This window comes from Stigmatopora argus, chromosome 5 (assembly GCF_051989625.1).
Source record: "Stigmatopora argus isolate UIUO_Sarg chromosome 5, RoL_Sarg_1.0, whole genome shotgun sequence".
NCBI lineage: Eukaryota > Metazoa > Chordata > Actinopteri > Syngnathiformes > Syngnathidae > Stigmatopora > Stigmatopora argus.
The window spans coordinates 15,280,228-15,305,131 of NC_135391.1; the positions used below are offsets into that span (position 1 = coordinate 15,280,228).

The 24,904-nt window shown below is 38.2% G+C and overlaps 1 long non-coding RNA gene across 1 annotated transcript in view; it reads right to left on the minus strand.

Annotated features, from left to right (window-relative positions):
- Positions 1 to 14,726: 14,726 nt before the first annotated feature.
- LOC144074896 (uncharacterized) overlaps positions 14,727 to 24,904 on the minus strand; it is a 41,455-nt gene continuing 31,277 nt past the window's right edge. The window contains exons 3-4 of the long non-coding RNA XR_013300408.1: positions 19,326 to 19,434; positions 14,727 to 14,905 (exon numbers count right to left, since the gene is read on the minus strand). This is a non-coding gene — a long non-coding RNA (uncharacterized LOC144074896). The remainder of the gene's footprint in view (positions 14,906 to 19,325; positions 19,435 to 24,904) is intronic.

Consider the following 24,904-nt stretch of genomic DNA (forward strand, 5'->3'; position numbering starts at 1 on the left):
TCCAGCACCCCCTGCGACCCTAATGAGGATAAAAAGGTTCAGAAAATGAGATGAGAGACAATACTTAAGAAACTGAGGTCCTACACAGAGAATGTTGTCATTACAATGCAGCTTAGTGTATGAAGCATACTTATACTTGAATAATGACAATAAAAGCATTGAATTTGATTCATTACTCTTGGTGAGTTTTCAACATCACTTGTCCTTGTCAGGGTGCTGGGGCCAATCCCGTCCGACTTCGGATGAAAGGCAGACTACACACTAGACGAGTTGGTGTGTGTGTGTGTGTGTGTGTGTGTGTGTGTGTGTGTGTGTGTGTGTGTGTGTGTGTGTGTGTGTTGACAACTTAAATATCTATCCGTTTTGGATTCTGCTGAACTCATTGGCTGCCATTGACGCCCCTAGACATCCAATCCATTTAATCCATCACCATCAATGGTGATGGAACATTACTACTTACCCAACTTGTTGGAGCCTATCCCAACCAACTGAACACACTAAATTGGTGGCCAGCCATTCATTCATCTTCTGTAACACACATCTTCGTAGGGGTTGTGGGGGATGCTGAAGCCTAGCCCAGCTGACTTCAGCCGAAAGGCAGACTGCACCCTAAACCGGTCGCCAGTCAGCCGTAGGGCACACAGAAAGACAGAAGAAAATTCACACTTACAATCATACCGCCACCGGGAGAATCCAGCCCACGCCTGCCCGCACCAATGTTGGGCGATTGAACCCCAACACCGTTCTGGTAGTCTTCAACCAGCCTACCATGAACGTTTATGAGAGGAAGCCGGAGTACCCGTACAAAACCATACAAGCCAGGGAGAGCATGAAAACTACACAGGAAGGTCGGAACATGGGACGTAAGATTGAACCCACGATCTTAGAACTATGAGGCATACGTGCTAACCACTCATAACCAGGATGCCTTACTAAAGTAGGTTAAAATAAAACGGACTTAGAAAGACATACTAAACTTCTTGATAATTGTCCTCGAGGGCCGGTGTGGGTGCAGGTTTTTGTTCCAATCGTTCTAGCATAAACAGTTTGACCAATGAGATTTCAGCAGAAAACAAGAAGCACCTGACTCCAATCCACTGATTGGACTTGTAGGACACCAGATTGGTGAAAAGGTGTCCTCTTTATGGGTTGGAATGAAAACCCGCACCCACTGCGGCCCTTTGTGGAATAGTTTGGAGACCACTGCTCTAAAGGCAGTATAAGTTTACCCATGTTCGTTGGTGCCTTTCCATTCTCTGATCTTTTTATGATGTTAAACCTCTTTTTCAAAACACAGACAAGAACTATGCATTAGCTGAGCAGAAAGACTATAGTAGGGAGTTACTATATTTCCTCGCATGTTGACCACCTCCGTGTATAAGCTGCACCCTTAAAATTGCCTTAAAATTGTTGAATTTTACAATTTCTCTCATATAAGACACCCCCTGATTCACAATTTTCGCCTCCATTTTCATGGTTTTAATAGGGAGGACAAATGTGTTACGTTGAAGGGAAAATCTCAAGATAAATCATTGCACGTAGTATTTCTGTTTCTGAGATACTGTATGAATCGAAAGGATCGTCTGCTGGATTGCACATTCCGAAAGGGTGTTGCCAGCACATGGAAAAATTAAAAAAGGAAGTCACGTGAACAGTACAACCAGGTCTCTGAGTCTCTGGATGCAATAATAGCATGGGATACACATTACGCAGGTATCAAGGCTGATATTTTAATGATCGACCGCAAGACCTTTGATCAGCCTTAACAACTACTGGGATGTGCTGACATCGTAAACATTACGAACACATGTATCAAGGCTACTAGCGTCTTGGCCAGTCAGAGCACATTTAACTATCGGTAAAAGGTAAGATGGCGGCGCCCTAAGCGAGCAATGGCAGGCACAAGTAAGTGCATTTTTTTCACGTTTTAGGCATGATGCGGTTTATTTTTTTCTTGAATTTCATTCACAGACGTCAAAATAAATTTCATTTAACATTTTATCTGTTTATCTTTTCTCTATTTTGAAATAAATGACCATATCAGTCGAGTCTGATTGTCTTGCGTTATGCCGTTTCATCTTTGTCACCTTGCAGTTTCGTGCATGTCAGGTCTAATTTGCGCATATATAAGCCGTTCCCTTGAATCAGTCATCATTTTTTAGAGTTACAAATATGGCTTATATGCGAGAAAATACGGTAATAGCAAATGAGGCATGGGCGTGTCAATGTCGAAATATCATAGGTTGAGGACATCGTAAGCCGAAGACTGCCTGTCTAAAAACTGTTAGAAAATGGTTCCCTGAAGAAAGAGAGACCTGCCTTTATTTGATAACTCTGGTTTTTCCATTCCTTCCACCCTTATTTCAGTATTTTATAATTAAAGTTAGCTCTTCTTACTGTACACTCTCTTTTATACCACACTTGGCACCATTACTACTACTACTTGAATGTGACTCTCTCTGGAGTTTTGCTTTTTTTCTTCTTGTCTTTTTAGTCAGCCTTGTTATTTTTAGATGAAACATAATAGCTCGAATCTTCAGAGTATCTCTGAGACTTCCATACTTCTTGTGAGTGTTTAATCCATACGACATCTCCTCAGTGCCTGCTGCTGCTTTTGGCTCACACGTCTTACAATATAAATAAAGAGGTTGGGAATATTACAGTGAAAATCTCAGCCTAGTCAATCAAATAGACTCACTGTTGAATGTCATCATTCATTTTTTATGGCAAGGCTTCATTTATTTCGTGGGGGCGCATTGTACGTGGTTTCCTTCTTTTATTAATCAAACATCAGTTTGAAATGTGTGTCACTGATCTCAGCAGTGCACTCGCTCCAAGCGCAGGAAGAAAATAGAACAAAAAGTCGACTCCTCAACAGCAGGACTGAAAATGGTTGTGAATGTAATTCTCTTTGGTGCAGCGCCTCCTTCTCTAGTCTGTGTAATCTACTGTACAGAAATGCAAATTACAATGCAAATGCAAATACCACTGAATTATTTATTCGTTTTATACGCCCCCTTTACAGAATGCAGAGGAGCTTTTTGCTTGAAGTGGGGATTGTGCCATTTGAAACAGATGTTGACATAACAGAAAATAAAACTGTATTCACTGCACGCAAATTAGGAAGGAGTGTTCAAAAATTCATTTTGTGTCCCTGCAATGACAACATGACTTTGTTGCACTTTTATTTTTAATTCAAATGCTTTTGTTCTGTGAACCTTATTAAACATGAATGCCATTAACAGCGCCAAATAAATGTTCATTGTGTAGATTGATGGATAGATAGATGATTTTAATATATTGTCCATATACATTTTTTGACATTATTTTTGGAGGTGTGCCTAATGAATGGGCTGGTGTCTGTAAATTAGGACCATAAACATATATCTGTGTTTTTTTTCTCTCAGTTTCCGCCTGGATTATTTAGTGTGTTCAGGCTTCGCCCTCAGTGGTTTTCCCATCTAGGAGTGTAATTAAACAAGAGCATTCATGAGTGGGTCTGCTCATTTAGCCTGCATTTGGGCTTAGGCAGCTTTGAGGCGACGGAAGAAAAAACCCTGGTGGAACACGATGACAACTCGGCAGCCAAAGTGAAACACACTGCAAACAAAATGACAACTACTTTGCAAGTTAGTGTGTTTTCTGATACTTCCAAATTGCAAGGTTAATGGACAATGGATATAAAAAGTCATTGCCAGGGTATTTTGACCATACATATGGGTGTTTTTCTTAAAACAGATTAGGTTTACTCATACCTAAAACCTTTTGGCTTGAAAGTTAAAAAAAATCATCTGTAATTAAAGAAATTTTGCGCTGATTCTCATTTGATTGTGAGTGGTTAAATCTGAAGCAAGCAAAAAAAACAGTTGTGTAATCCCTTGTGCAATCTGATTGATATATTTCAGATCAGATTAATATATATTTTATGTACCTCTAAAAAGATTTTCTTTTCAAAACACTTGTACTAGTCAAAGGTCACATTGTTATTTTGGAAAATGATTATTACTTTTCACAAAAATATGACTGATGACCAGGGCTGTGTAGATTTCAACTTCTTTTCTTTTTTACATTGTATTTTAGTCATATTTATCAGCAGAAAGGATTTAATTATAATATCACGGCAGGCCTTTTTATGGATATACTGCTTCAACACATGCTTATGCTAATATATCATTTGTACATGAAGAAATATTTTCATTTTCTAACATACAGTACACGCTCAGCTTCTCAGCAGGGCATTACATTAGCAACCATTTGTCAATGCTATGTTTGCATTGCCACAATATCAAAAGATTAGTCTAAGCATTCATTTCCATGTCATCTGTGTCATTTTAATGTATTGACGATTTATTCTACGTGCTGAGCTTTATCCAACACGGACTCACATCATGATATATGAATGTATATTTCCCCTTATTCATATCAAGACTGATTTATTTGGCAAATAGGATACAGTGAGGGTGTGTGCACACAGAGAAATAAAGGCAGAGCCAGACAGAGGGGAGAGAGAGAAGCTCATTGTAATCAGGCAATTATGCTGGCAGAATTAGAAGCGTCCTTATTTTCTCTTGTGGCGGCGCGAGTGCGAAGACGCTTTGGTGACTACAGATTCCAAAACCAAGGATGTGGCTAACTCTGCGGTGTTAACATGGAGCATCTGTTGCGATGTGTGCAAACAAAACCTGTGAATTTTTTTCTCCCCCTCCTCTATTTTTCGAAGAAGCAAGTCTGTCTTCCCAGCTTCTCATTTGCATTGAAGGGGAGTTTTTGGGGGTTTTGAGCGGAAGTCAATGAAACAAGAGAAGTTATTCATTGATGGCTACAACTCAGGACGACATGGCTGTCCACAATGTGTCATCTGAACAGGTGTACATAACTGTGGTGCATGATATTATTGTTTTTTTTTTTATCTATTCATGTTGATTATAAAAGTGCTAATGATTGTGCAGGAAACGGGAATGTCAGTACATGTAATTCTGTGTATAAACAATATTCCAATATTTGCATGAATAGTAGACATACATTTCCAGTTCAATCCAAAATATTAAAGATTAAAAGAAAAAATGTGCTATTTTTGTCACATTTTGTTTAACTGTTTTGATTGTATGGTGTGCTTTGTTTATTTTTTATTTATTCATTGATTAACTCTATTGTCTACAAATGTGGCAAATAATGCTTAAGGCATAGAATCAAAGGCACAATTACGTTAAAGACTTTGACCTCTGGTCAAGGGTGTTTGGCCAGAGTTTGACACTTGACCTCTACTACACGTTTTATAAACATGCTTGCTAATGTGTATTGATTGTCCCTCCCTTGAGATTAAGCACCACCAATGTTGTGTGTGTGTGTGGAATGTACCGAACCGTATTTTGCTGAACAAATATATAATAATTATAAGCATCCTCCATTTTGTATTGTACCGATATTTACGTGGTTATATGGTGCTGGTGCCGATCCCACTGACATGGGGTGAAAGCTATCCTGTCAATCACTGTTTAGAGACAGATGAATATTCTAAATCAAATTCACAAAAGTGAGTGGGAACAGACCGGTGAACCACACCCTCAACGACTTCTAATGAGTTCAAAATGTGATACTGAAATGTTATATTTACATAATAGTTGCATTTTATGATTCAAAATCAAAATCACCATATTATAATGTAATACCTAAACATGTTAAAATTGAGATTAGGTTTAAACAAAAGAGATTATTAACTAATCTAAAAAAATATTTTTTTAAAATTATATTCGCCCTTTTTTAAAACTATCTTTATACAAAAAAATATTTATATTGGATTGGAATGGATAACTTTATTCATCCCGTATTCGGGAAATTTGTTGTCACAGTAGCAAGAGGGTGAGAATGCAGATATAGGAAAGGCATTTTAGACATAAATAGATAGGTAATAAGTATAAGTTAATAAATAAATAAATACATGAATAAATATATAAATAAATAAGCGTGTTGCTGAAGATATATTACTCAGGAAGATTTAGCTGAACAACCAATCCAAACATTCACGTGCTCCACCCTTTTTCTCTATAGGAAAAATAAAAAAAAATCCAGACTGTGCATGGAATGTGTCAAGGGGGATTGTTTGTCTATGAGGTGCTAAGATGAACAGCGGAATGACGACTGGCTGAAAGTTCTCAGACAAGTGCTTGTGTCTGGCCACGAAGCCGGCAGCTGATTTGGGGACTGTTATTAGCATAACAAAGAAGCCGAGCCTGTGAACTTGGGGCACCTTTCGACCTTGGTGCTGTGGGGATGAATGGTGCGCGGGCCTCTCCATAGTTTCCTCTCCTCGCACATGGCTCGCCTGATCGTGGCTAAATTGCTAATCAGGGTAATTTAATATAGTATTTCACCGTCTCTTGGTTATTCCCTTTCCCGCCTTGAAAAAAAAAGACCCTTCATTGAACGAGACGAACAGCTGCATGGCAGCATACACACACACACACCCTATAATTGTTTAAGCATGGCGGCACATATTTACACTGACCCCACGTTGAGATGAGACACGGTCTGCTACAAGTAGACAATCACATACACGTCAATGTGCACTATTCTAAAAAATAAATACATGAAATAATAAAAATGAGTGAAACAGTACTAATCAAAGACAGTTTAACACTTAATCTCTACTATGTAAATTCAGACAGGACACTTTTATCATCGCACGTTTGTGAATCTACTTGAGAAAGTCTGTGAAACAAGAGTTGAAGATTCATAATTATTTTAACGAGCATTGTATTTTTTTTAAAGTTTTCATTATGCAGGGAGGATTAAAAGCCCAAGGTTGATTGCTTTGTATGTTTGACACCTAGTCGGAGTGAAATTATTCATTCATCAACAAGTTTCAGCACCAAGCCAGATGACGTCAGGTTTCCGAGTGACCATTTGCAAGGTGACTCAACAGACAGAGAGGTGCAAGTCTTACACCAATCAAATTCAGATATAAGCTTACTGTGTCCTCACTCTTATTGAGAATGACTAAACAATTCATGGCACTGTCAAGGCTAACATTCGTCGTGAATAGAACTAGCATGTCATCAAAATAGAGGATAAAGCAATTAAAGATGTAGACTGAAAATATCTGAAAAGTCCTTGAAAGTGCATAGAAAACTCAAAGACACTGGCCGTATAGCATTCACCATTTTCCATTATTTCCACAAGCAAATCCTTTTATGGCGTAGATGTAGAAATTAGTATTTTTGCGCAACCAATTGAGGTTGCAAAGATTATTTTTAATCATGCTTAAAAAGTTAAGAATTTAAGTGTAACACTAAAATAAAATAAAATTCTCCCCCTTCATGATTCTTTCATGGCTATAGTATGCGAGCATGAAGTGTCAAAGAGGAACATGTGCGCTGTGTAGCCAAATATATGGTGTTAATAATTGCTTTGTATTTTAGTTGTTGGTATGTTTCATATCTAATTTATTCATTTTTTAATGAAGTATTGTAATGTGTAAGCAGACCTTTTCAAATTAAGTTTCATTGTTGGCATTGGATGGCAAACTTGGCAAATCACCCTTTTTGTATCATAACAAACCCACAATCAGTGTGTGTGTGATGGACGTAGTATGAAAAGGTAATTAAACTAACAACGAGGGGTGACCATCCGGCAAAATGAAATGAAAAAATCCCAGTAATTACAGCTTTGAAACTCACAATCTACAGAACAGCAAATAAATATAGTGACTATACACACCATATTATCATAGCTATATCATTCCTGTCAACCTCGGCCAATTGCTCCCCTTATTGATAATTGCAATTCCCTTTATTAAGCAATGAAAAAAAAACCATACAAATGCAACCCAGCACATATTTACTCACATAGGGCGCACTTAAATATTTAAAATTAGATGAGGTGCCCAATCAGTATGCACTAAATTCAAGATTCTGTAGATGTCACTGTATGATGCTGACAGCTTGACTGTCTGGGTCCATTGCTTGATGATGGTGAAAAGGCGGACGTGTGAAAGGGGAATGCGCATGCGCATATCATACTTAAAGCATGAAAAGAAATTTTTGTCTGCTACCAGTGACCAAGACAATCCGGTTTGGAGCCGAAATGGGTAGAACCAGATCGGTTTTACAAAAATTGTACTTAAAAAAATCCTGTACAAAAGTTGTTATACGGCGTACATAATTTGAAATGATAAAAAACGTATAAAATACGGGAAAACATATACGTTGACAGGCATGCTATATTTATTTATCTATGTACATACATACAAATTTTGGACATGTATAAAGCTATATATACATATACATATGTATATACATATATATGTATAAAGGAACATTTTAAATTAATAATTGCTATTAAAAATATATCTATTGTGTAGAATTAAGCACAGATGTGATGTGCAAACACTAGCCAATTAGCATAACATCTAGCCATAAGCTGGCCATTTAAGGCATTCATATCTGCCGTCTGAGGTTTTCCGTTAATTTATGCATGCGACTAGACGATAATTCATGCCCAAATCACCAGACGTCGGCTCCCCCCGGAAACATCAATGCAGACGTGTAGTCAATGTGTGGGAACCGAGGGCCCAAAGTCAACTTCACACATTCATCACCAGAACAAAGACACTTCCACACTTGGTTAAGCAGCATTAAAAATTGGAAGAATACGATTCATATGATTTACTCCCATGATATGTTGGAAGAAATTACCTAAAATCTTTCTGAGTGTGTGATATATTTGTTTGGCAGTATTCTCATTAGTAATGTCTTGAAAAAAAACTCACTTGAGTCACATAACAATGTGCAGTCCAAGTGGAGTTCAAGTTTAGATGTTACCATGTTTGAGGTCCGACTATAATGACAGAAAACAGAATTGATCAACATGCAAACAAAGGTATTATAGGACCCTTGGGAGTCGGGGGCTAACAGAGGTCATCAGGACTGAGGGGGCTTGTCTAGACGCTCTGCTTTGGTGGTTCCACAGTTGCTTTCTGGTTACACTCTCTCAATAGAACAACTTGACCTGTGTCTGAGAAGAAGGAATCGGGGGAAATACTGAGGGAAAAAAACTTGCATGTTCTCTCTAGCATGGGTTCTTCTTCTATTGCTTCAAAAAAGAAATTAAGTTGACTCCAAAATATTTAATGGTGTGAATACAATAGACTTTTGACATATGACCGCCATAAATCAGAAGCTTATTTTAACAAAAGTCCTTATGATTGTTTTTGTCACAAAATAACTTAGCACATAGTAATTGTCTATGAATTGATGGGTGCCACATTTTGGCAACAAAAATATAACTCCAATTTGCTTTTATCAATCTTTTAGGACGTTAGTGACTTTCAGACAACCTTGTTTTTCTGTTCCACACTGCTAAATCAGTAGATTGCTAACCCGTGTTCAAGTACTTGACTGGAGGACGAGATTGCAATATGACCGGTATTTAGCTTGACCTCAATCTTTTTGGAATATGTCATTTTGACCCAGAGATACTGTATTTATTCCCCTTGGGGAATAAATACAGTATCTCTGCAGGTTACATCCTACTCCTGCGTTAAGAATAATAATTAATATAACAATTTTTAGAATAATATCCTCAAAACACTTCCAACAGATGCCCTTAAAAGGTTGACATTGTAAAGAACTCCTTATACGTTCAGAGAGTATCTCGCGGAAAGAGGTTAAAGGCAACTATTGACAATGCCAATATACAGGAAAAGAACCCCACTCTACACCAAACACCAAATTCAGTCACTCCTCCCACTCTCTCAGCTCCAATCATGGCTGACGCAGTGTCGAGCAGAGAGGTGCTGCAGGGCATGGTATAATTGAAAGGCTGAAGAAGAATACGGCTTGTTTAAACCAAGCAGGCGGCAGCGAGGCCATGATGGGAAAACAAAGCGGGGGCCTCGGGAGCGGCTGACGCGACATCACTAATAGTAGAGCGCAGAGGAACATTGCTTCTGTTTTGTTCCCCTCAGTCATCGTGATGAGCAGCAGGTTGATGATGTACTTCAAATATGAAGTTTGCACAGTTGAACAGACATGCTGTAGTTCTCTACAATCTAATGTGACTCTCATGGATGTTTCTTCCTAAATCAAACTTTCTTTGATTGGAAAATATAAGCATCCACCACTACTCTATTTTTAATACTATATCGTGGCAAGTGGAGTTTATGAAAGCATTGTAAAACTGTTTTACAAATCATATGCACTCTGGACTCATTGGTACTTATATTAGTACAATTTTACTGTACATATTTTTATGTATGAATTACGGATAAAATATACATTTTTTCTTAAGTAGAAAAAAACTTTTGATTTTGGCAAATCTATCGTACACAACAATTAATTATATTTTATTTTTGTTCATTACCTTGTTTTGCAAACTCACTGAAAACCTTGGTTTAAAGGTTTAAGGTTGACGTCTGTTTGGACGTGACCTTTTAGTTAGTCATACGATTATTAAAAGTAAGAAAGAGAGAATTTTTTGCCATTCTTTTTAGAAGTTTAAAGTTTGCTAAAATTTACATATAAATTCAGCACGTGCTCTCATTTATTAGCTCGCTAAAATAGAAGATTGAAGAGGTTGATGTTTTGCAGTATTGTTAATGTTTGGGTGTGTGAAAATCAGAGGGGCTTTGACATTGGGCTCTCTACTACTAAAACAAATCAAATAGCAAGCAAAGACTTTTCCCAATAAATACTAAAAGATTGCATAACATGCTCTTATTGAGCAATGGCTACCCTCATGAATTTTGAAAACTGTCTGTGAACTTACTATACAATATTTAAGGCATTAACTTTGACTTTTGAGTTTGTAATGATACAGTATAACACAAGTTACATTTCCTTTAGAGTTTTTCTAAAATAAAAGCGGTATTTCCAAAACTTTGGCAGTGTAACTGCAATTGAAGCATTTTTCCATTGAAAGCTGTTTAAAAAAAGGCTTGTAATTCTCGCTATTTTTCCATCCCATAGGATTTTACTTAAATAAGATGGATACTTAAAACTTGTGTCGAAGAAACATGATCATGTGACTGGTTAAGTCACGTCCTCTGGTGTATGAATAATAAAAAATACTATCCATTGCATTGCACACTTACATGTTCATTACTAAATACATACCTGAGAAACCTTCTCATGAAAGCGTAAAAAAAGGTACGGTTTGAGTGTTTTTTTTTTTACTCTACAATTCAGGATTTTCAATTCCCAGGTTTACAATGCGAAATTTCAGTTTTGTAAATTAATACATGTAATGTGAAATACACAATCTTTTAGGTGGTTATAATGTTTAACGTCCCTGAGTGGTCCATAAGCAACTCTGATTAGCTTTGATTTAAAAAATATGCCAAAGCAGATGTAATTCAAATTGATAAATTTGCAGCTCTGTGTACCCTTCTTATCTCCACATCCAATATCACACCATAGCGTATATTTGCAAAAACACATACAGGGACCATGCAATTGCTGACTGTACAGATTGCAGGGCATTCACAGAAGTGATTATAATAAAGCAAAATTGAAAAGCTGTGATGTTCCACAAGACCTTTCCATTTCCCATCACTCCTGCTTCCTCCACTCTTTATATAGATGTGTTTGACACAATAGATATCTTGATCTCACTGGTATAGACTACAGCAGCTATGAGTTCACACAGTAGATTACCAAGCATGACTATCTTTTATTGACCCGCCAAAGGAATGTCCACCAGTGGCAAGGCAGCAGCTCATTTTGGATGGCAATAGATATCAATGTTCCCTATCAATGAAACCATCAGGGGATGGTGAGGATATCAGAGAGAGGAATAGACTGCAATTGAAAGTGGATGGAGGATGGCAATGAGAGGGCAGGGGTGGGACAGTGGACAGTGAGATGGAGACGGCGGCATGGTGTCGTCCCTCCTGGGATGGCAGAACACTCGGTCAACATTCAACACTTGAAAATCAATCACTGTCCACACAGGCCAACACATGTACATTCAGAGGAAGAACTTGTGTTATCCGGCTTCAACTTCTCCATTTAAATTTACATTTACCAAGAAATTTCATTTCTATAATAGTAACTCCCTTTTCATTGATGGTGATGGATATAATATGGAAATCAGCTGGAATGTTATATCCCTATTTTGATGTTTGACAGAAAAAAAAATGAATTCATTATTTCACTTTCAAAGTTCAAAGTACATGAAGAGCCTCACAATATATTAACAATGAGACTGTAGCCAATCAGATTTCAAATTTGTTCCATTGCATACATTTTTCCATCCGTAGATGTTGTTGGTCAGAGTAAACTTACTGTGTTGTTTTTATTATTTTTTATTATGTTTTTTAGGACAACGAATTTGTATATACACATTTGTTATTGGCCAATCTCAATACTACGTATAGCCACCGTATTTGGAAATATGTATACATGACAAACTACAGTAATACCTTGCCATACGAGTGTCTCAACATACGTGAAATTTGACACATGAGAAAAATTCTGAGCAAATTTTTGCCCTGAGATACGAGACAAATTTGACATACGAGCATATGATGCGGCCGCTAGGTGGTCCTTTTCAAGCTGCGCAGTGATAATCATGACGAAAGGGCATCTTTTAATATGGATAAAGTTAGCGGAATCTGCGAGGACTTGAAAGTAAAGCAAGCAGCTGAGAGAGGGGATACGGCGCCAGCCGAAACCTTCAAAGCGAGTCGTGGCTGGTTCGATAACTTTAAAAAACGAACTGGGGACACTCTCGGTTGTGAAGCACGGGGAAGCAGCTAGTTCCAATTCGAAAGCCGCAACGGTATACATTAACACCTTTGCCTCGGTTATAGCACAACAAGGTTACATACATTTTAAAGTTTGTGTATAGTAAGCGAAGTTCATTTAAGTTAAATTAAAATTGGATGTTATGTTACGTAGTGTCACAAGAGTGTAGCGACGGAATACATTAACACCTTTGCCTCGGTTATAGCACAACAAGGTTACATACATTTTTAAGTTTTTGTATAGTAAGCGAAGTTCATTTAAGTTAAATTTAAATTTTATGTTATGATACGTAGTGTCACAAGAGTGTAGCGAACTGAAGATGTCAAGTCTCTCTACTTTGCTGTTAGCCATACAATGCTGTCACATTTTATTGCAGATCATAACCACTAGATAGGTATTTGTCATTTTTTGAGCATAGGTGGTGAATTAGAACAATTAAAAACTAACATTAAATTAAAAATGTTTTCCATTGTAATATCCTATGTTGCGTGTTTTTTTTCAGAGGGTGAGAACGGATTAATTTGTTTTTAGTTATTTTATATGGGAAAAATTAATTTGAGATACGAGGAAATTGACATACATACTCGGTCCCGGAACGCGTTAAGATCGTACCGGAAGGTATTACTGTATAGAAAATTGCTCACCTGTGGCATCTTTGTTGTTTTGTTATTGTAAATGACATTGCCTGATTGTTGTATTTCCATTTCCGAAATGTAACAGTATCATTTCTTTAGAATTATACTTGACAAATGTAAAAGGTAAAAGTGTTTCTTTATTATAATTTTTAATCTGAGATCCCAAAAATATAAAAAAAACTATGTTTTGAAATTATACAAATCCCTGAATCATTTCCTCTTTCCAAAAAAGTGAGTCTTTATTTTGTCACAGCATTTGTTTTCAGTACAATAGAATGAGGATGATTGTTTCAGCTACTTGAAAACCCCAAGGACACCTTTGCTATATTTCTGGTATTTTTTTTGTGTGTGTGCTGTTAGCTGTAGATGTGACTGTTGGCTCGGGGGCATCCTTTGTCTCATCACACGAGCTGCCAAACATCATTGGACACTGTGGGGAAAAAACATACCATCTCACCTGTCACGGCGTTGACATCTGTGGTGCAAACAGAAGGTGTAAAAATGCACGCAGGTGGGGAAATTCGGCCACCGAATGACTTGTTTGTGTAAGCGTGACCGTATGTCAGTGAGCATATAGGTGGAGACCATCTTTCATACCTTCCTTGCGATTAGGTATTCTACATGATATGATGATCCAGGGCCAATTAAAGGATGAGGCTGTGTGAAAAATGTGATGACAGGGCAAGCGGAATACAAGAACGTCTGATGTGACATCTGAGAGGGAGAGCAAGACAAGTGAGGAGAGGAGGGGACGCTGGCTGAAAAGAAGGGAGGAGTGATGTTTCTAAAGGAAATGAAGATGGGCCAAGGAGGAGGGAGAAGGACGGCGAGAATGAATGTTAAGTAGAAAGCGACAGGGAGAATAATATGGTTCGGAAAAGGAGAGGGGAAATGAAGAGGCACATGAAAATGAATGAAGAGAAGAGCAGGAAAAATTATCTGCCTTTCTCATATGAAACAATTTCTGAAACCTACTTTTGATCTTCTTAGATTGGATCCCGTCATGCTTTTATTTTTTTCACCACCCCAAAATCACCAGGCAAATACAAAAAATGCAATGAAATATGTATGCATTTGAGTGGCGATACAAGAGGAAAATATTCAGATGGTGTTGCTCATATTGCACACATAGGTACATTTGATTTACAAGGCAGGGGATTTATTGTGCACAAGCAGGCAGAGAAATGCCCCCCTCCCCAGATAAACTCCAAACTGTCGGACGCGTCAGTTTGATGTGGATGCTTTGATCAACCTGCTACCTTTTATCAGTGCACGTGCTCCTGTCATCAGCAAACAGGACCCAATTATGTCAAGCCTATTGTTCAAGAAAAAAACAAGGAAACGTCTCTGGTCTTAAAAGGAATTTTATTTAACCGTCAAAAAACAAACAGTCAGTTTTGCTTAATTACCAGTGAAAATATGATCGGAAGCACATTGATTCTCAGCTCAGGATAAAAAATGTGTTGCAATGATAGGGACAAAATCATTGATGACTTTTCTTCTAGTCGTTGAGCAGGAGGGATACACCTAAAACAGAAAAAATGGAAATATGAGAAGGAAAGATGACAGCTGTTGCAGTATACACCTTTTTCCAAACTGAAAATTTGTTAAGCTAGAGTCAGAACTTGTTTGACATAAGGTGTCAAAAAGTAAAAAAGCACTAGGCATTTTAATTCTACATTTTTGTCTGCATTCCAAGTAGAGAGAAGGAAGTTTTAAGAACTAAAAGGCAGTGGAAGTCTGCATTTTTGAATGTTACACCATTTTATTTAGACCTTTGACCTCATTAATAATACCAAATATAGTCACGTCTTCTTTTTCACATGAAAAAAATATCCTGCAAATGTGATAATAATTCATTTATTTATTCTTGAATTATCTCCCCCATACAAACACAACCATGCATACGGACCCAAATAGATAACTTCCTTGTTCCCCTTTAAAGTGCAATTTCTTCTTTCATTTAACACTGCTTGTCCTCGTCAAAGTCGCGAGGTGCTACAGCAGAGGTGGGCAACCCAGTCCTCGAGGGCCCGTGTGGGTGCAGGTTTTTGTTCCAACCAATGACCAACACAGACAGTTTAACCAATTACATTTCTCCTGAAACAAGAAGCACCTGGCTTCAATCCACTGATTGCACTTCTAAGATACCAGATTGGTGGAAAGATTTCCTCTTATGGGTTGGAACGAAAACCTGCACCCACTACAGCCCTTTGTGCAATTAATTTCCCACCCCTGTGCTACAGTCTACCCAAGCTGACTGGGCAAAAGGTGGCCTAAGCCCTTGACTGGTCGCCAGTCAGTCATAGGGCCCACATAGAGACTACAATTTGCACTCACTCACAATCACACCACTACCGAGTGAGAATCGATCTAACGCTGCCAGTAAAAATGTCAGGTGGATGAACCACTACACTATCGATACAATTCACAAAAATATATCTATATTACATAATATGGATACACATAAATTACCCTAAGTGTTAAAAAATGTTATCTCATGTGATCTGAATTGTTAACACACATTACCTGAGTGTGTGTATTTTTGTCTGGGAGCGAGTTACCTCAATGAAAGCGTTCTCTGAGCCGTGAGTTCTCAGTAAACTTGTAGGTAACAATGACCTCAACAATAGCGGCAAACATTAGCCAGCACCTCATATCGCACTGCACCTTTCTCTCCTCCTTCCTGCTGCACTTCTCACATGTATTGTCTTACATGATCTACTTTAGAACCTGGCCTCTGACTTTTTTTTTTTTATAGATACGATACATGGCTCAGGAGTATCTCGGGTTTACAACTTGTTATTATTCTCTTTCACAGGAAACCAGTAGACAGATGGTTTATATTTACACCACAAATACAACATTAGTTGTGCATGGATGACAAAATCAAATGAGACTCAAAATACTGCTAAGCATGCCAGGGCATTAGTAAGACTTTTAAAGAAACTGTAATAAGCATCAAGAAAGAACATTTAAAAGGTGTGGTCTGCTTTTCCGTTAGAGCGAACCAGTTTGACTAGCAAGGTGACACATAATTTATATTTAATAATCTGCATTCAGAGCACAGGTCAAAGTCAAAGGTAAATTTTGTGCTTTCATTTTATATTTCTAGCCAACTTAGAATTTACATAAATTTCTATACATTATATACCGTTTTTTCTTTTCTTTTCTTTAAAACTATACATGAAAATAAATTTTAAACTCTTTCAAAATTATTTCATTTGTTTTCCGTTCCGCTTATTATCACAAGGGCTGCAGGGGTGCTGGAACTGATCATTCAGACTCCACACAGGAAGGTTGGAACCAACCAGGGATTTAACCCTTGATCTCAGAACTGTGAGGCAAACCCGCTAACCAATCACGTCCACCGAGCCACCCATAAATAAAATTATTTATAATTTTTCCCTATTTTTTGTTAAAACACCAGATATATTGAATACAATTAATTTCATTTTAATTTGGTATTCAATTATTATTTTATTAGATGGACCAATAGATTCCCAACTAATCAAGATGATTTACAAAGCATATCACAGGACATTTTTTATATAGTAAGGCTAATATCTAAAATAGAAACAATAATGCACCTTACAGTCCTTTGACCATTTTCAAGTTGACCTTTTTAAACCACAGTCATCCCTTCACAGACTTGAAATATTGAAAGACATATGCTGGCAGATATACGTCAAGAACTGCTCCCATTTTTGCTGGAATTCAATGAGTACAAAAGCATTGAGGCCAGGCTTTTTTCTTCTACAAATGCTTCTGATGCTTAGCTGACAGTACAGAAAAGTTCAGCGTTGGCAGGCGGTCCCTCAGCTATTTACAGCCAAGCTGAGCCCATCACCAAAAGATGAAGGTAAGTGAAGTCAGCCTAGTCGGGTACAAGACCTCTCTTTCTTGGTGCACCTCTAGGGCACACACTTTCTACCTGGCCAGCCTTTCGTCTGTCGGCCTGAATGCGAGAAGCTGATCTTAGTCGAAGCAGGAGCTGCCTGTCTTGACATCATTTTTTTCTGCTGACATGTCACTTCAATGACTTGACACATTTCTAAGAACATGATATCTCTCCAATGTGGGTCTTAGACATATCTAAATGTCAGTGTAGATTCTCATTCATCCAGGGAAAAAAAACCTAATTTTTTATGGTTAAGATATTCTTTTGTTTGGAAGTATGTTTGATTAGATCATTAATATATTCATTTTCTGTACTGTTTATCCTCCCAAGGACCACGTGGGGTGCTATAATCCATCCCACCCAACGACGTACACCCTGATTTAGTGGCCAGCCAATCGCAGGGAACAATGAGATGGACAAACATTCATGCCGACATTCAAATTTTGGAGCAATTTACAATGTTCACTCAGCCTACCCTGCATGATTCTGGGACATATCCAGAAAAAACCCATGCAAGCCCAGGGAGAACATGCAAACTACCATCAGGATCAACATTGAAATATGTTAGAGGCCAAAATGTTCAGGAAAAAAAAGATTAAGGTTTTATTTAATTTTATAAGCCACAGTTTGAGCATTAATTAATGAAATTGCATAAAGGGTTGTGGGTGTTTCTGGAGCTTAATCCAATTGATTTCAGGCAAAAAGCCGTCTACAACCTAGACTGATCACCAGTCAGTTGTAGGGACTTGTAAAAGATGTATTAACCCAATTCCACTGTGTTGTGAAAGTAAAAATGCTTCATTTTAAGAGCAAATCTACTTCGTCGGTCATCGTCAACGAGTTCTTGTTAAAGTAGTTGTTAAATGTGCTGTTGAGAATTAGATTTAAACATTTAAAATTTAATTCAGTCTATATTCATCAGACCGTTGGTGGAGCTTGTACCACATTTTGAGAACTACCAGGTTAGATAGTTTTCCTGCGAGATGACAGGAATTTGGAACGGTTTAGAAGTTCTTCCACCTTTACGAACGGTTCTCAGAAAAATGTAGCTCGGCAGGAAAACAACATTAAGAACCATCAGAGCAGCACCATAGCAAAGGTGAAACATGGCACGCGCCACATGAGCAGCAATTGTGAAAAATATGGTTTCAATTTTTACATTATGAAGAAGAAATAGGTACACATAGTTCCAATAAGAGAGATTCACAAAATTTGCCAGCCTACTCAAAATACAACCAACGAATGCATATTACTTCACTATGACATTCATTTTTTTCCCGTGTCACCTCCTCTCAACCTCTGGGAGACATCTTTTATATATATCTGTCAATATGGAGGAGAACATACATATATGTTAAAAAAAATCAAAAACAAGAACAACCACAATGCTCTAGTCAGTACAGACAAGGCTTCATGTTTACTGTGGTTGAAGCAGTGCATTATTTGCTAAGTGTCTAGAAGCCGTCCACTAGTAAATAATGGATGCTCCTTTTCACCTCTTTTCACCAGGGGGACCAGTCATGGTTTACCTCAGGGTTGTCCAAACTATTCCACAAAGGGCCGCAGTGGGTGCGGGTTTTCATTCCAACCCATCAAGAGGACACCTTTTCACCAATCTGGTGTCCTACAAGTGCAATCAGTGGATTGCAGTCAGGTGCTTCTTGTTTTCTGCAGAAATCTCATTGGTCAAAGTGCCTGGGCTGGATCGGTTGGAACAAAAACCTGCACCCACAGCGGCCCTCGAGGACCGGTTTGGCCACCCCTGGTTTACCTGTATAAATGCCCTTTCTGTGTCTTTGGAGAAATGGATAGTGCTAAAGGATGGGGGTCAGATGATTTCATCAGCGCAGCATTTCTCTGCATGTCTCCTTCAATCAACAGTTTGACACATGCAATGTCACTCCGAATGTCTTATGGAAGGTTTCATGGTGAATTCTCGGGGAAAAGGGCTACTATAGGCTGCTGAACTATAGTAGGGGGATTTTGTGAAATACGGCCCGCATAAAAAGAGGGCAGAAACAGTAACGCACAAAAGGAGAAAGTCACCTTTGCGATCTGCTGAATATCCTTGAAGTGTATGCCTGAAGTCTAGCATCACTGCAGCGTTTTTTTCCGGGTCGCCCTCTGCGAAGTCTTCATCATTCTGTCAGTTTTGCTGCAAAAACACACACAAGAATACATGATGCCTGTGTTTTTCATCAGGTTTACCACTTTGCTTTGAAAGAGAAACATTTCTAATTGGGATCAAATTAAACCTAAAAATGTGTCCGAACATTGGTAAGTCTCTTTGGGCTCCCTCCCCCATTCCTGCTGAGGTTACATCGAAATAGTTTCAGCAATTGTGAATTATTTACTTGATTCGGCATCTAGCCCTTTAACCTTTCTGCAAATGCACATGGCTGTCAGGGTTAAAAATATACTCCCATAGGATCTGCATCTAAGTGTGTGGGTGTGAGCTTTTGTGCACATTTAAGGATAGAGAAAAATAAAAACTTTTACAACCCTATGACACTGAAAGGAGTGTCTTTTCTCCCTCTTTCTGGTACACCTGCAGAAACTGTTTAATGGCGTATCTCCAGTGTCCCTGGTGAGATTATTAGAACCCAAAGTGTTACTTAATGTGATAGTTTGTTCTGTTTGTCAGAATGATTCTTGATCTCAGCGACGGTGAAAAGTATAACATAGTGTTTATTTGAACTGGTTCATTCACATTGATGTCATCATTAAGGATATTTTTATTGCTGTCAACTGTAAAAATTGGAACAATCTAATAGTTTTATGTCAGACTCACAAATTTGGCTTACGATGAGTTAAAGAGAGTGACAATACCGATGATAAATAACCATGAGAAAGACGGTTGCTTAAAAAAGCGAAAAGTAAATCAGGAATTTCATAGATGCAAAATGGAGAAAATGTTAAAACAAAAAAATGTACTCTGATTATGTGTGCTATACCCACACACAAACACAATGTTTCATTTAAATTTATTAAACAAGATTCTTTCAGGCGGCTGGGCAGCTTCAGTGGTTAGGACGTCGGCCTCACAGCTCTGGGGGTCCTGGGTTCAAATCTAGCTTGGTCCACCTGTGTGGAATTTGCATGTTCTCCCTGGGCCTGCATGGGTTTTCTCCAGGTACTCCAGTTCCCTCCCACATTCCAAAGACATGCAATGTAGGCTGATTGGACACTCTAAATTGCCCCTAGGTATGGGTGTGAGTGCGAATGGTTGTCCTTCTGCTTGTGCCCTGCGATCGGCTGGCCACCGATACAGGGTGTCCCCCGCCTGTGGCCCAAAGTCAGCTGGGATAGGCTCCAGCAAACCCCCGCGACCTTAGTGAGGATAAAACGATTCAGAAAATTAATAAATGAAAAGATTCTTTCAACAAGGATGCCCATGATAGAGGTACTGTTTGTTCCTTTAACTCAAATCCAGTCATTGGCTGCCAACCTGTCCTAGTTAAAATGGATTGGACGTCTGCCATCGCCACTGGCACTAAAATGTCCAAAAGTTTGAATATTTTCTATTCATTCAGTGACATGCTAATGCCACACATAAAAGCACCACCACTACCGCTACCTCTACTCACATTATTGTGGTATGTATCTGGCATATAGCAGCGTTGTCATGGATACCCCCAGACACATCCGCCATGCTTTGAGCGGGGGGATGCTGCTGAGCGCCTCAGAGGGGCTGGCGCCTGTACCCCTAGACCCTCCCTATTCTCTACCCCTACCCCCCAAATACTGAATCCAAATTCTCCCTCAAATGCAGCTTTGCATAACAACTGTTCTTAGCTGTGCTTCTTCAATTGCTTGCTTTTTTTGCAATTGAATACGAGCAACATATTTTTGGGACGTTGTTGTTGAGAAAATGGGACAATGGAAAGTGAAAGTGGAAAGACCAGTCAGATTGAGTTTTTCTAAAATAAGAAAAGAGAGAATGCAAATTGTACGTGTGTGAGTGTGGCTTAAGAGAGGGTGTTGGTGTGTTAGCCTTAGGGCTTTGGTTAAGTCCATAGTTCATCCTGAACTGATCCTTTTCATTAGCCATTATCAATAATTCAACATTGCACTTGGTTTAATGGTTTAATGTGGGCAAACCGTCTCTCTGGGTGATCAGAGACCCATATGAAGTATGAGTGGGCATAAACATGGAAAATTGCCAAGAAAGATAGAAGGAAACATAGATTGTGCCAAGAAAAGGTAGACAACCACAATTTCCCTGCATGGGGCCATAGAGCTGGCTGATCTGGCCCCTAAAAAATAAAAATAACTTTTTTTCTTGAGTTCACTAATGATTCTCTATGATTTCTTTTTGAAAACTTTCTTTTGCAATTGGTTTTGTAAACTGGTGGTTTTAAATAATTAGCTGAGATTCAAATGTGAAATAAAATTAACATCTGTGAATAATCTGCATCTTGCAAGCTTCATTGAAATAAATATGGACGACTGTACTAAATAATTTGTTAACAACATAATAAAAAGAAATAAATAAAGCAATGATGGATAAACACAACAATAAATTGAAATGTAGGACCTTTTAAGAAGGACTTAATGAAACAGATGAAGGTAAGAACGTTTTTCATTCTCCACTTAACATTACTATTTCATTTAAATTGACATTTTCTTCAAAATCCAATGACTCCAAGTGGCAGTATAGTATATTAACTATATATATATATATATATATATATATATATATATATATATATATATATATATATATATATATATATATATATATATATATATATATATATATATATATATATATATATAAAAAAATCATATCAAGCCACCTAATGGTGTAGTGCAGTGTTCAGGACAGAGAAACCATTAACAATTCATATTTTTAAATGTTATTCCTTGAGTGCCATATTCAAAATTTCAAAGTAAAAATACATGAAAATGTGTGCATTCTTTTGTTATTCCACCACTTTTAATGTACAAAAAGTCTCTGAATTCCTTTGACAAGTTTGTTACGCTGTTCCTAATCATTGGGATAATACATGCAGAAGAGTCAAATGAAAAAAATAATAGGTTGTAACAGGGCTAGAGGTAGTGTCAGCACCTGAGTGCTGATGTGACGCTCCTATTGGTGCATTTGGTACTTAGTTCTTGCATCAGTGGTTTCCATATTTTAGCTCACAGGTTAGCGGAGAGCAGTGGCGATCCATCCATTTCCTAGTGACGCCTTCAGCAAAAACTATTTAATGGCTATAAAACCGCTACTGCAGCTACAGCTGCGACACATAAAAAATAATCAAGAATAACCTCATACAGTTGAAATATTATTTAGGAATATAGCCATATTTAGCCTTTTTAACTGTACACAATATCCATCATCCTTTCTTCCTTCTTTTCTATCGCTGTCGAAGCTAATGCTGAAAGTCGAGCCTGTCCCGTCGTATTTCTGGCATACGTTTTTATTCGATATAGTGCTGAAAATGTTCGTTCCCGGTTGTGACAGGCTTGCTTGCTTTGGAGTTGTCCGACCTTTCTGAATGATGTCCAGCTTTTTTTTCTTGAAAAGTCCATCTTGAAAATGGTTTTGACAGTAAATCTGCAAACAAATCCATTTCTTCTCCTCCTTCAGCCATTGCGGGTTGACAAAACCACTATTTATTCAACAATATATTTGCTTGTGCAGCTCGCTCCAGATACAGTTTGGTAGCTCTGGCTAGTCCACTCTATCACTAGCCAATCATAGTTGGGGAAAGCGTTGACGTATCCCTACGCCTATGAGAAGGCCTTGGTGTCACCAAATCGAATTCTGGTTGGTTAAAGCAACAGTCTTATCGACGCTTGTTTAATGTAGCAGAGCCTGCAGAACTGATTTCGAAGGCCTTGAGGCAGATTTCTGACCCTGGCAACAATGGCTGAAATGTGATTGGTTAAATGCTTCAATATGAAAACACACATCTGGAAGCAGTGCAACCAGGGGGAAAGCAATGAAAGGAAGCTAACAGACAATTTGGAATTATTTAATAAGTAATCATGGACAAACTATAATTATATCAGTCTGTGATTCAGATGCTTGTGCAGCTCACTCCAGATACAGTTTGGTAGCTCTGGCTAGTCCACTCTATCACCAGCCAATCATAGTTGGTGAAAGCGATGATGTATCCCTACGCCTGCGATCTTAAAATTTCCCATCCCTACTGCACCGTATGTTCAAGTACTATATGTGTATTTCTAAAAAAGTGACATTAATTCCTCTACTCAAGAAGGAGGAATGAAAGGGTTAAGCTTTTATGACGCACCCCCTTCTTACCTACACTTTGCCCTCCCTTTTATATTCTTCAATATGGCAGTGCTCAGTGGCTGCACATATGCTGGAAAGACATAATCCCCTTTGATTGGAAGGCTAACTTGAAGTGTCAATTATTCTTGGGAAAATGATGGCACAGTTTCTCACCTCTGAAATGTGTTGGAGGCACAGATGGGTCTGTGCATGTGTGTGCATATGCATGGTCTTTCCACCCCACCACAACTTACTCTTTATCTGTACTGCTTTGGAAAGATAGTTGACATACAAAGTCACATGCCACAATGGATATGTGCATGCACAATGTGCACACTGAAGATGTAAAAGATGTATATGATGTAAAATAAGAGCATGAGGCCAGAAGACCTGAGCCAGGCACCAAAGTATGTATATCGCCATGCCTTTCAATTAAATTGAGTGTGTAGTGTTCTTAAATGTAATGATGTTGGATCACAAAAGAGAACATTCCTAGAAATTGTCAGGTACTTAGAACCACCACTGGTGTTTTGTTTTTGTAATAATTTGGTTGAAAACGAGGAGGCAAGAAAGAGCAAGAAAATTGAAGTGACAGCATGAAAGCAAGAAAAGTTAATATGCAACTCAGTTTAAGCTCCTCTTTTAACCCGTCCTAGAGCACTCCCCACGACACTTGTGGGGATAAGCAATACTGAATGAATGATTGTATGTGGCTCTTCACATTCCCTTCTGCGGCATATGAATAGATGTTTGGTTGGTTATCTGCCTCCTACTAGCTGACTTGAAGGAAGGTAAGTGGCAGACAGTGTGCGGTAATCGAGAGGTAAGCGACCTGTATCCACAACAGCGGAATGACAAATTACAAGTCCGTAACTTACACTTATTTAGGTCTTTTGCCGATTAAACGTAGCTTATGGAGAAGCACCATCAATTTCGTCACACGCAGTTTCTGCGTGTGATGACAAGTAGGCTTTTTGTGTTGTGATAATGACGACATGGCCTATGTCCGATTATTATTATTATTATTATTATATTATTATTATTAAAATGCGATGCCCCAAATATGTGGTTGCCATGCCTGGTGTCAATTATATATATCTGCAGTTGTAAAATAATAAATGAAATGGTGTTAATTAAAACAACAACAACAACAACAACATATTATTAAATGAGGATTCTGTAAAAGTTTAAGCAATTAAATCTTATTAAATAAGATAGTGAGGAAAAACGCTATATGAGCTGATTTGCTCTAGAATTGAATTGATCAAACAACTGGCTATAGCGTTTAGTTACACCAGACAAATGACTTACATTCACGCTTATCCTCAACACAACAGAATTTTTACCTCAAAGGATGTACAGCAGAAGGAAAAAGGAAAAA